The 12273-nt window shown below is 42.1% G+C and overlaps 1 long non-coding RNA gene across 11 annotated transcripts in view; it reads left to right on the forward strand.

Moving 5' to 3' along the window:
• Positions 1-12273, forward strand: part of LOC139670248 (uncharacterized) — a 201297-nt gene that overhangs the window by 91336 nt on the left and 97688 nt on the right. For 8 of the 11 annotated variants that reach the window (XR_011697457.1, XR_011697453.1, XR_011697455.1 and 5 more), the window contains one exon: positions 1610-3211. The exons of 1 other annotated variant lie outside the window; for it this stretch is intronic. This is a non-coding gene — a long non-coding RNA (uncharacterized lncRNA). Of the gene's footprint in view, positions 1-1609; positions 3212-12273 lie in introns of those variants that run through there. 2 more of the 11 variants (XR_011697450.1, XR_011697448.1) reach the window with 1 other exon arrangement.

The raw sequence follows: 12273 nt of genomic DNA on the forward strand, positions 1-12273 counted from the left end.
AGGTGCCAGCCAGCAGCCCAGAGGCACATGTGGGGAAAAGCTATTTTTCTTCCTTTTTTCTTTTAATTCAGCACTTGACTTAAAACATGCATCTAGCCAAGCTATGCAGAGAGTGATTTGCTGAACAGAAAGCTATAAGGTAGGATTAGAGGCTCCACTTAAGAGAAAATCTGCTTCAGCCTAGAAAACAATCCCACCACAAAATAAAATTAACTTTAAAAGTAATGAGATTTTCCACTGTTAACTTAATAGCAGCAAACCACATGTTCCAAACAATGTCTTTTTTTTTTTTAAATAAGGACTCATTTTTAGTAACAAACCCCAGACTATTAGCCCTGCCATTTTTCCACTGGAGGAGGAAAACGTAGACTCTTGCTGAGCTGTACAGTGAGTATCTCAGAGATGTTTGAATATACAACCAATAAAAAGGCCTCTAAAATGCCAATATGGAGGAACTTGTTTAAGGTAGAAGAAATGGAAAAAATGGGAAAAAGAAAAAACATCTATTTGGATCTTTAGCTCTGTTATTCTTTTTATATTATATTTCTTCTGGACTCCCAAAATCTTCATTAACAAATGAGTTTTCTTTTACAAAGTATTAAGTTATCAAAACATTTGCCAGGTCCTAATATTAAATCCTAGCAGTCAGCAGTGTTTTAAGTTCAGCCATATCATTTTGCTGAGTAAGTCATGCTAAAACTGGATGTTTTCCCCTCAAAATGATCTTTCTAAATGAGATTGATATTGTGAGAAAAAAAAAAAAGAGAAGGATGCCTTCATCATGAGGAATTATGGAATTAATTTTCTTTATATACTCTGCACAAGACATTTTTGTTAACTCTTAATAAAAATACCATTCAGCTGCTACTTTCATTGTTTTTATCCTGGGACCAATACAACATTGTCATTATTGGATATAAAGTGCTGTAAAAACAAATCTAATTTGTTAAGTTTATTTTGATAAGAAATAAATATAAAGGTAGTGCATAGTTTGTACAGTGCTGCTATCATAGGACTCCTGGGTATAATTTATATAAAGAAAATAAAAAAGCATACATAACTTTCTAGTTGATTTCCTTTAACAGGGCTAATTGAAAACAGTTTCTGTTATTTAAAAGTAATTTATTTTAAATATACTTTTTAAAACAAAGTTTTTATGATATCCATTTTAAGTATAATATTATCTCAGTGTGGGATACAAGTAAAAGGTCAAATCTTGTAGGAGTATTTTCTGTATGACTCAGTTCTGATCACAGATAAACTTATCGGGGAAACCAAATTAGTTAACCTTTTCAGTACCGAAAGATTGTTTTAACAGGCTATGATGGTTTCTTTCACAAATACAGCAATTCAAAGCTCATGCTTTTGTTCCGAAACATGACAAAAAGAGTGTTAATTTCCCTTTTATCTCTCTGATAAAAGGCAAAGGCTCATGATTTTAACATAAATTAGATTTGTTTAGGTTCAGAATGATGCACAGTAAGCAATACATGTGAATTTTTAGTCAAGAACTGCTGTGCATAAAGGTAAAGAAACACATGCATTTTTAAACTTTGATTATGTCTGTCATTTATGGACATTGCTAAAGGATATATTTTTTCTTCCCCAGTAGCATAATCCTTATGTATGGATCTGATTACTGGAGCACTGAAAGACAAAATGGCTGTGGATGGCATATCTCTAGAAACGAGCCTCTTTCCATTTGGCTTGGGAAGTTGTTCAATTCCTGCCCATTTAAGTGGTTTGCGACATTTCTCAGAAGTCCCATCAGCTCTGCCTTCTCCCTTGCTTCCATCGCAGCAGCACCAACTATTCAATGACTCGGGTCGTTTCAATACAAACAAACTCAACACCAGAAAGTGCCCTTCTTTCTTCAAGCCAAGTCTGGAGTGACTGAAAGGCTCTAATGGACTTCAGATCTGGGACCACACTCATGTCTGAAAAAAGCTCTCAGATGTCAACGAGCCAAAACCCTTTCCATGGCATTCATGCAATCTCACCTCTATCAGCATGATTTAATGTGGTAGCTGGGGCACAGTTTGACTCACGGAGGGTTTTGCCTGCAAACTCACTCCTACCACCTTTACTTATTTTGCTTAGTATTTACACTCACTAACTTGTTTGAAGAAGTTGTGCTGAAAGGGATTAAAAATGGTGAAGTCTCTCTACAAATGGCTTTCAGAGAGCTACATTTCAGGCAGTATCTGGAGGACAGCTTTTGAGGCTTGAATATTAATGATATTTCTAGTAGTCAGTGAAGTAAACACATTAAGAGTATCCAAGACTGAAGATATCTAGAGATCTGGTTTTGAAGGTCAAAGTCTGCAGAGTGTTAGCTGAGCTGTGGGAGTATACTGAGTCTGCACAGCAAAAATAAAACAAAAAAAGATGGTAAGGCATGTCCCAATTTGAACTCTTATGGGCTTGGAGTGGAAATTTTGTCAGCCCTGGTCATATGCAATAAAACATTTGTCTCATGCTGGTAGTAGAAATGAACATTTTTTTCTACCATAATTTACAAAATATGATCAAGTAGGTAGTTAAAGCAGTTAAATTCTTCCATGAATGGAATAATTTTACATGGTATTTTATAAGGAGACAAATAACTGGCACTTGGGGAATTACTTTGTCACTCTCACAAAATGTAATTTCATCCAAATGGGCAAAATAATGCAATTATCTGGGCAGATAATGCAGCACACTTGGCATACATGGGCAGGGAAGATAGTCTTATTTCATGAACAAGAGATGATTGCTTTGGAAAACTTGTTGAATCACTTTTAATTATTAAAAGAGCAAATTCATGGTTTCTTTGTGGACTAGTCATGCTGTATAGTATTTGCTTTTTTGTTCTATTTAAATTTAGATTGGTTATTCATACTTCCTGGCAGTGGTTATAAGAGGAGAATGACTGAGAATTTAGTAGGTGAGTTAATCACGTTTTTACTGTGTCTCTAGAGCCACCCACTTTCCCTTCATAAGACTTGACACTCAAAAGTTCTTACATGTTTTGCAGAGGGAGACCAAAGTTTTGTCCTTCTCCATCTCTCCATCTTCTCTTCTGCCCTGTTTTTGCTGCTGCTCTTTATTCTTCTGCACTTCTCTCATTTTTTTAGCCCCTCTCACCAGCTCAACACTTGGGTCAACCCTGCAGATGCCTGGTGGGTTGCCCAATGGTCGCTTGAGGTCAGGGAGTCAGCAGAGAGTAATTAGGTAGCCACTGACTCAATGGGGTGAAGCCATAAAGTCCCCAGCAAAACCACATCTGTAGCCCTGAAAATGAGCGTACCCTTAATGTCTGTGAGGAATCCCTCAAACATTGGGACTACTGAAACTTAGTGGATTTGTTTAACAAGTGAGCATAAAGTGGTGTTGAAACCATTCTTCTTATTGAAGTGGTACGGGTTCTTCCCTGTACAGTGTGTATCAGGGGACATAATAACATGGAAGTTCATACCATAGCCTGAATTATTGTAGAGGTTGTGTATGGGCCAATTATTTTCATGTGGCTTTTAGAAGTGCTGATAACTTTGTCTCATTTGACTTCTTTGGCAAAATAGTTCAGCAGCTTTTCAAAAGGGAAGGACACAGACGTGCCCATGCAAACACAGAAACTGCCTTATAAAACAGGGATAAGTTACAGACAATAGAGAAATCTTTCTGGTGTTCTTGCACTATTGATTGCACTAACTCTAGGCAAGGATTTTCAGTGGGAAATTTGCCCTAGCTGTGGGTTCTCTACATGTTTCTTATTTATACTGAAAGATGACTGAAACAGGCCTAGGATTCTCTAACAGTCTCATTATCTGAGATAACGAGAATAAGGAAGATTGCAGATGGCTCAATTCATCTTTTAACAGATATATTAAAAAATTGTCCTGATGTCAGAGAAGTACAGAAGCTCTCTGTGATATATCTTTGTGGTGCACGTCACTGCTTCTGAATTTTGCTGTACACTCTCCAACACTTCCACTTCCAAAAAACCCCTCTTTGTCCTGAGCGTTTTAAAGAAAGCACTGCCAAAACATGGCATCTCTAAAGTCCCCATTTAGCAAGGGGCTGGAGACACCATTTCTCTCCCCAGTGTCACTCTGGGTCATGGGTGTTCGACCTCCCCAGGACTCCCTCTTATCATGGAGTGACAGCACAGCCCCATGCTGTGCTCAGCAGTTGAGAACATGCTCCTTTTTCTACTGCAAGCCTATGACAAGCACAGTGGCAAGACAGTCATGCTTGGGAAAAGGTTTTCCACATCTTAGGAGTGAAATTTACAGGATTTTAATGCCCAGAAATGACAGTTTTGAGCTAGACGAAGGTTATCTTGTTTTTCCCCCAAATATATCTGTTGGTCTTGGGAAAGATATTGCCTCTTTCCACAGACCTCACCACACTTAGGGCCCTAGACTATCTTGGCTGCAACAACAGTAAAAACTACCTTCAGCTTTTTATTTTCTTTTCCATTTCAAGCCCTCTAAATTATACATTCACATTCTCACTGCAAGCTGAAGAGCAGTATATCTCACAATATCGCTGTCTTCATGTGGGACATGTGGCATGATGTTGAGGAATGTGCCCAGAGCAGTGGGATGTGGACTTCACCTGAATCCAGGCACAATGAGTGAAAGTTGCAGCAGTTGCCAAAGGAAGGGTTCCTAAGAGAGTTAAACACTTTGAATAAAAAAAGGAGAAACTGTGAGTGTTTTAAAGGATCAGGGCTTGGAGATTTCTCTTGGCTTCAGCTTCGTGCAGATATGGAGCATCTCTCACTGACAAAGAAATCAGCTTTTTCTATTGAAGTGATAAACAATTGAATTAGGGTTTCTGCTTCCCTGCTTCTGAGTGCCTCAGAGGCCTGAGTATGGCTGCCTATCATTAGCCCTTATGCACCTGAAACCTTTCCACAATTACTGTGGTTGCAGTTCTGCAAATAGGAAGCAATAGTGATATGCGATCACTGAGCATGGTCCTGTTTTGTCTGTGTGTGGTGTGGTCTTCAGTAAGGGTTGACTGAACACAGCATCCCACCATGGCAGATTATCCCCTGCAATATGTTATCTCTAAGAAAGCCGAAGCCATACAGTTCACCCATTGCCATACCACTACATTTTTATGTTCTGAGAAAAAACAAGGAAAAAAATTAGGTGGTTTTTTTTTTTTCAGCTGGGGGAGACAATATATATGTCTCTAATGTGCTCTTTGACTCATTACCCAGCTGCAGAAAGCGCTCCAGTATGCAAGTACAGGAGATATGTTTGTGTCTGCTCATTTCTGGAATGCGTAGCCACTGAGTGAGAGGCTGGGAAACTCTTGCAGACGGCTGTGCCAGTGATGACCTGCCAGCACTGACAGCCTGATCTCTGATGGTGGAGAGGGAGCATGAGAGCCTCTGCAGTGCTGAGGGTCTGCGGAATGCTGGGACCATGAAGCTGGAAGGATGCTCCATACCAGGACCTCCTGATATTTGCTCAAGTGCAGTAGTGCCTTACAACTGGCGTTCAGCAGTTTGTAGGACTGGGCTTCTGCTGGCCCGAGAGAAAAAACGTCGTTTGTGCAGGATTTCTGTGTGTGTAAAGGGCCTGCTAGAAAACTGGCAAAATTAAAATGATCACACATGTCCTTCAGCTTAGGAAAAGGGAGCTCTAAGTGAGAGCATGTGTGCTGCAACTCTGGGGCTGAGAAAATGTCAGTCTGATGTGCTTGGGAAGTTCATATTGATACAAACAGGGAGGCTCCCTGCTGCCCACAGATTTCCCACATAAAAGTCCTACTGGTAGCCGTGGGAACTTAGCAGCAGCCACGCTGTGGCTAAAGTCACCACTCTAAAAATGTAGTGAAATTAGTGTTCATAAAAGTGAAATACATGCCACAAGAATGAAGATGATCTGATTCACAGCCATGAAAATTACATGAGTTCTGGCATTAAAAAAAAAAGCAGCTGAATTTTGCAGTTACTCTGACTTTAGTAGGAGGTTGATGGTGAATTTTTAAGAAGTTCCTTTGAGCAAAAAATCTTGGCTTTTCTCAAATCAGTTTGTTGCACCAAACATACCCTTCTCTCCTGAGCAGTGGCCTAGGTGTGACGCTGGTCATTCTTCCCAGCCCTGTGGAAAGGGCCAATCCTATGCTGCACAGTGGCCCCTAGTGAAACTGAGTAGTTTGTTCCAGAGTCTGTGAAATAATTTCTAGCAGCTGGGTTGTTACCAATTTCAGTTCTGCCTTATGATCTGATTCTCCTCTCACTCAGACTATGCCACTTGCTTTGTATAGTTTTAAGACAAATAAAAAAAACCTCACGGGAGGGTATGACATACCAAAAGACTTGTCCCAGTGTAAACTTAGCATGAACCTGGGGCCCAGATGCAAAGGTAATACTAGGAATAATGCAGCTTAAAATTATCATTTAGCACCATTTTCAGTTTGGATTTCCCTTTTTTCACTTTTTCTGCTATGTCTACCATAAGGAGAGGAGACAGCTATGCTAGCTGTCACTCTTGATACGAGAATTTGGATTTGGGTGTTGCATCTCTGTACCAATTACAAAGACTCGTCCTGAAAGAGATACTCTTGTCTTTTGCAGCTTTATTTTTCTTGCACCACAAGGATCTGAAACATCAGATCTGTAGACAAAGCATTGAATGAGGCTCTTTCTCTGTGTCCTATCAAACCTGTTTTCCTTGATTTTCCAGGAGAGATGCTACCAAGTGACAGGCATCACTCTCCCTTCACTCCTCCATGATATTCCCTCCACCACCATGCCATCTTGCAATGCAACAACAGTAAAAACCACCTTGAGAGGGGGGTGACAGCTGGGTATTTTGCTCACTGGGCAGAAACCTTCCCATCCCCACCCCCATGCCAGCAACAGCTTATGACAACAGCAGTCTTAAAAATAAAGCAGGAAATTATTTCAATAGGGGATGTAGTGGCTGACAGAGAAAAGTGGAGTAGGTCTGAAGTGCAGTTCTTTCATGTGAGCACCAGGGCCCTGCAGAAAGGTTGCAGGGCAACGAATGTTTGTGCAGCCTTTCATGTGGCAGAGGGACCTGTGCTTGTTATTGTTGCTGCTGTGAGATCTATTGTGGTGGCTGTTCTCGTGATCTGGGTCCGAATGCTGCTGGTCCTGAGGTGCTGTCAGCACACACTCACTGACTGCGTGGGCATTGCCCAATGGTCTGGCCCGCATTTGAGCCACCCTGATAACCCCTTGACCTCAACATCTTAGCTACTTCCTTGCATTAACTGCAGCTGGGATAGTTGTGCTTTGGTCAGTAAATAATTCACTTGCCGAAAACATTCCAGTATGAGATACTGTTTTGGTCTAATTCCTGAAGGAAACACCTATGTAACCTGCTATTTCTTCTAAGAAGAACCTTCAGTGTTTGATTGAATTATTGAATGGTGAGGCTTCAGATGCCCCAGCCCTACATGTTGCTTAGAGCTCCTCATCCTCCCTGTTTTCTCCTGGGGATCAGCTGGCAGGAAGAAGAGAGCTGCATGACTGCTGCTCCAGAAAGGCTGAGCAGTCAGAGGCTCTCAGGCTAAAAGATGCTTCTTGGCCTCAGAAAGCTGAGTGTTTTCTTGGAGGTAATATCTTGGGCTTTGAAATGCACTTTTGGTCTGCTTCCACCAACTTTGCATTTATTACTCTTACCATCTGGATTAAGTATTCTTTTCCCTGTAGCATTCAAATGCTTGGAATAGAGGTTCAAGTCCTTCTCTGCCTTCAAACACAAACATACTATATCTAGGTCAGGAAGTCCCTGACCTCCAAATTACTGGAGGTTGACAGAGTATGTCATGGTAGTTTTATTATAGGCTTGCCCTCATCCTGTATTCTTCCCATCTGCTATTGTCAGCTTTAGAGATGTGATATTGGGCTAGAGAGACCTTTGGTCTGACCTCCTATGGACATTTTTATGGTCTTTTGTCTTTATCTAGGGCCTCTGGAGGCTAATAAAGATTTTTGAAATATAAATTAGTCATTGTGATCCAAGAAGATGTTGTGAGCATAGGAGGGGTCTCCCAGCCTGGAGCTCCCTGGGAGCAAAGGTCTGATAAGAGAAGTGGGTGTCTGGCCAGCGCTGATGAAACAACTTCCAAAGTCTATCAGTTGCTAGATAGATGGTCCTCAGTGGGTAAGGAAAATAGCTGTTTCTGGACACTTCCTAACATACAGTTTAGGATTTGATAATTTCATACAATATGTAATCTAGCATTTGATTTTCTTCTAGCATTAACTCACAGGCCTCATTGGAAAAAACAGATCTACCTCTCTTCTTTGTCTTCATAGTTGACTTCTTCAAGAGATAAAGAGGTCACCAAAATGGACCTGTGTCCCCCTAGCCAAGCACTGAAGGCCTGCTGAGAAGCATGGGTACTGGTGCTTGTTATTCACTGTTATCTAAGTGGAGCAACTGCAGTGTTACAAAGCTGTGTGCGGGTGTCAAGCTCCTTGGGACACATGGTGTCTGTAGTGTTACCGGGTGTGAGCAATTTGGTGCAACAGGAAGTGCCAAGAAGATTTTGAGACAGCAGAAAAGCATCTGCTGACACTCCTCTGAGCTCTGTTTTCTTTTCTCCCTGTCTCTCCTCTCTGTAAGGTCAGAGGGAGCGAGTGGGACAGAAATCCTTTGTGTAATTCCATTTTCCTTTCCCCTTTTCAGTTTGCTTTTAAAAGGCATTTCTATGTAAGGGCAAGCAGCCTCATTGCTGAGGAGGGACCTCAGGCAGACAATGAGGAAGCCTTGCCCAGCTGGCCCCAAGACCTAACCTGTGCATACCTGTCTTTGGGAGCAGCAGAGCTGCTTTGCCACATGAAGAGAGAGGAAAGAAGAAGGATGAATGTTTTGATGTGGAAAACCCCCAAAAAACATAAGAGAAGGATTTTAAAAAATATTGTCCATTTTTCCATCTTTCTTCACTCTTCCAAGCCTAGAAAAATCCCCTTAGGTTTGTTATCAAGCCTGTAAGAAGTCCTATTCTCTTCTTAGTCAGATGTTGTAAAAGGGTTTAGAGTTATGGTTTCCCAGTCCTGCACTGAAGCTGCTTAACCTTCACTTGCACCACTGTGATCCCCATGTCCTGAACTGGAACTTCAGTATTGACAGTTGTAAAGAAGATCCTATTTTTAAAATCAAACCCCACATCGATGTTTTGTGCACTCCCAAAATAGTCCTGAAGATTCAGATCTCTGTGTGCCCAATCCTGCCACCCCCTGTTCCCTAATGGGCCACAGCCCTGTCTCTGCTGCCAGAGCACATCACCAGCATGGAAAATTCAGTAGAACTTACCAGTTACCCCAGGAAGGAAAAGGATTTCACTTGCACAATAGGTGCTGTCCTGCATATTGTGCAGCTTTAAAATAACCAGTATTTTTATCAGAATGAGCAAAATGTATGGTCCTGCTTAAAGGCTTTTTAAATGACACATAAAAAGAGTCAACTGTTTAACATTATTCAAGTGTCAGTGCAATATACAGCCTGAAAAAACACTTCATAGTGAAAAATGCTCTCTGCTCACAGGATTGGTTGAAATGGCTGGTGAGGATTCTGCTACAAAACTAGAAAAAACCCCAGAAGCCAACCCTTGACAACTCATGGAGAGGGTCAGACTCTTGCCAAAAGTTAAAGATATCTGAATATAAGTAAGTGCTTTAAAACTGCTATGGCTGTCTGTTCATGCACCTCACTTGCCTAATCTGTGGGGATCCTCATTACTCATTCAGAGAGGGAGGCAAATATTACTGAAGTCAATAGAAAGACACAGGGCGTTTTCAGGCGGTTTTAGGTGTGGTTGTGCATTTTACTCACTCTGACTCCAAGTATCCTTGGGGCTTGCTGCCATCCAAGGCTTTGGTGGCCTCTACAGCTGCCACAGCCATTTCGGAATTGCAGTGAGAAGATGCAGTTCTGAAGATTCATGTTTCCAATGTGCTTGCCTGCCCCAGCCCCCTCACACTGCAAGCCAGGGGCTTCTACAAATATGGTCCAGATAGTCTCTCCACTGATGGCAGACCAAGTAGATCTGGAAATGAAGGCTTTTGAAATTTTTTTGGTAATAAAATCTAAAAGTCGCTATTCTCACACAACGGCACAAGGTAAGGAGGTTTATGGAGGGATTAACAGCATCCTTTACAAATGCTGAAGTCACTAATGTGTATGACTTTAGTTCAACCAAGACACTCAAGATTTGCTGAAAGGCAGCAAATGTGCAGGCTCACTTAAATGAGTGGATTTGACTGAACTTCATGGCTGGGAAATAAAAAGCACAAAACTCCAAAGCTGTAGTTTACTGCCTGGTATTTTTTAACACAAATATGTCCACAAAATAGTTGGTGTCTGCAGTCATGTTTTTGCAAAGATGGCTGTGACAGCTGGTTGTGTTATCCATAGGTGAACCCTGCACTTGGGCTGACCAGGTTCTCCTCATTACAGAGGCTGGCAAGGCAGCCACATCCCAAAAAACCCCACCGAGAAGGATGGGTGTGAGCAGAAGCAGCAGCACTCTCATGGGGCGCTCTGAAATTCATCTCTGGCTGTGCAAAGCAGGGCACTCTCTGGGGAGGCCGGGCGCTGGCTTGGCGTGGCGGCAGGGACAGCTGTTGAGCACGCAGACAGCCACCCACCCACAATGTCTGCAATGCACACAGCTGCTGCCTGGCTGCATTACAAAGGTGCCTCGCAGCAGCACATGCGCCGGCTGCGATACCAGTGGCTGCGAGCCGTGCCTGGGCTATATTTTACAAGTTCGTTTTCTATGGCACTGCAAGCACAGGCACGCTTTTATGGCATCTAGAGCATTTCACTGAATGATTTGGTAGTGTGCTACTGACCAGACAGCACATTTCCAGATTTAGATTATAAGAGGAAAACAGCAAGTGGTAGGTTCAAGTGCAGGTCAGTGGATACGTTATATCAGAGCTCCTCTGCTGAGCACAGGAGTACTTGCGCTCCCCTAGGACCAATACTGTAAGCTGTGCTCAGTAGAGATGGCCTAGGGTGTTTGCTTTTATGACTGCCAGTACCATTCACACTGGGAAAACACTGTTATCACATTGTAAATATAATTTTTAATATTGCAGAATCTTTTTAGTTGGTATTTGGGCTTCAAAGACAATTGTATGATGTTAATTTCCTCCTGTCCTCTGGATATATTAAGCAGCATTTTATCAGGAAGTTTTGAGGAGGGAAAAGAGGATACAAAGGTGAGAGGATGTTCCGAACCTGCTGATGGGCTTGTTTTTAAATAACCGGTACCAGTTTAGAGCATGGTTTGAAGGAGGGAAGTGAAGACAAGGTGTAACCCAGACCATGAAGACCACAATCAGTGCTGATGGCCACACTATGGATATACACAGAAAAACAAGTACTGCAGCACAATGTCATTGGCATTCAGCATGAATGAGTGGCATTTAAATGTTTCACCTGTAATAAAACTGGAGTCTATAGACTATGTAAACCAACTTACTGACCCAACTCATGTCCACCACCTGACAGTTGTTCGGAGAGCATATACTGATGTCTTACAAACTAAATTTTGTATAGCTAAACTTTAGATCATCTTTTAATGTCAATATTCCCTTTCAAGACAGGCCTGGGCCTGTATGCACTCCCTCTCCCTGCCCTCTCAGTGTAAATGGCAATTGCTGGAAACACAGCAGGTATGATATCACCTGAGAAAGCTGTGTACTGTTACGTTGCCACAAGGAGTAAAGCACCCTTTCTCACTCTCACCAAGCTGAACTGCTTCTGAAAGCATAGACTGGGCCCCTACCCTGTGTTTGCTGAGTAAGATCTGGCCCGGGTAGGAGTTAGTCCTGAATAACCTGCCCAGAGTTATGGTTCAGGTTGCTCATGGCTCTCCCATATCTTCTAACACAACAGTATTTTTAATGTCCCTGGAGGTTGTGAATCCCTGTCCCTGGGCAAAAAGGAGACAAGAGAGTTGGGGGGCAAGAGATGAGGAGTATGCCTACACCAGAGAGGGAATCATCTGCCCCCAGCACAGTGTGCTAACTTGCTTATTATTTTAAGTGTTTATTATTGTGACAGGAAGACTTGGATTGATTGGAAAGCTGTGGTATCACCAGCTTTATGGCTTGAGGTTTTGACACATCCTTTGGGAAGGCTGGCTTCAGTGGGGCAGCTAAAAACACAATAAAACACACACACAGTAGCACTTTCAGGCTGGTTAAAGCTCATTTTTCAGGATAGTGTCTTTCCCTTACAGCAGCCTGCTCAAATCCCAGTTTCCTGCCTTAGCTCTTACTCAGAC

The sequence above is a fragment of the Pithys albifrons genome, chromosome 1, assembly GCF_047495875.1.
Source record: "Pithys albifrons albifrons isolate INPA30051 chromosome 1, PitAlb_v1, whole genome shotgun sequence".
NCBI lineage: Eukaryota > Metazoa > Chordata > Aves > Passeriformes > Thamnophilidae > Pithys > Pithys albifrons.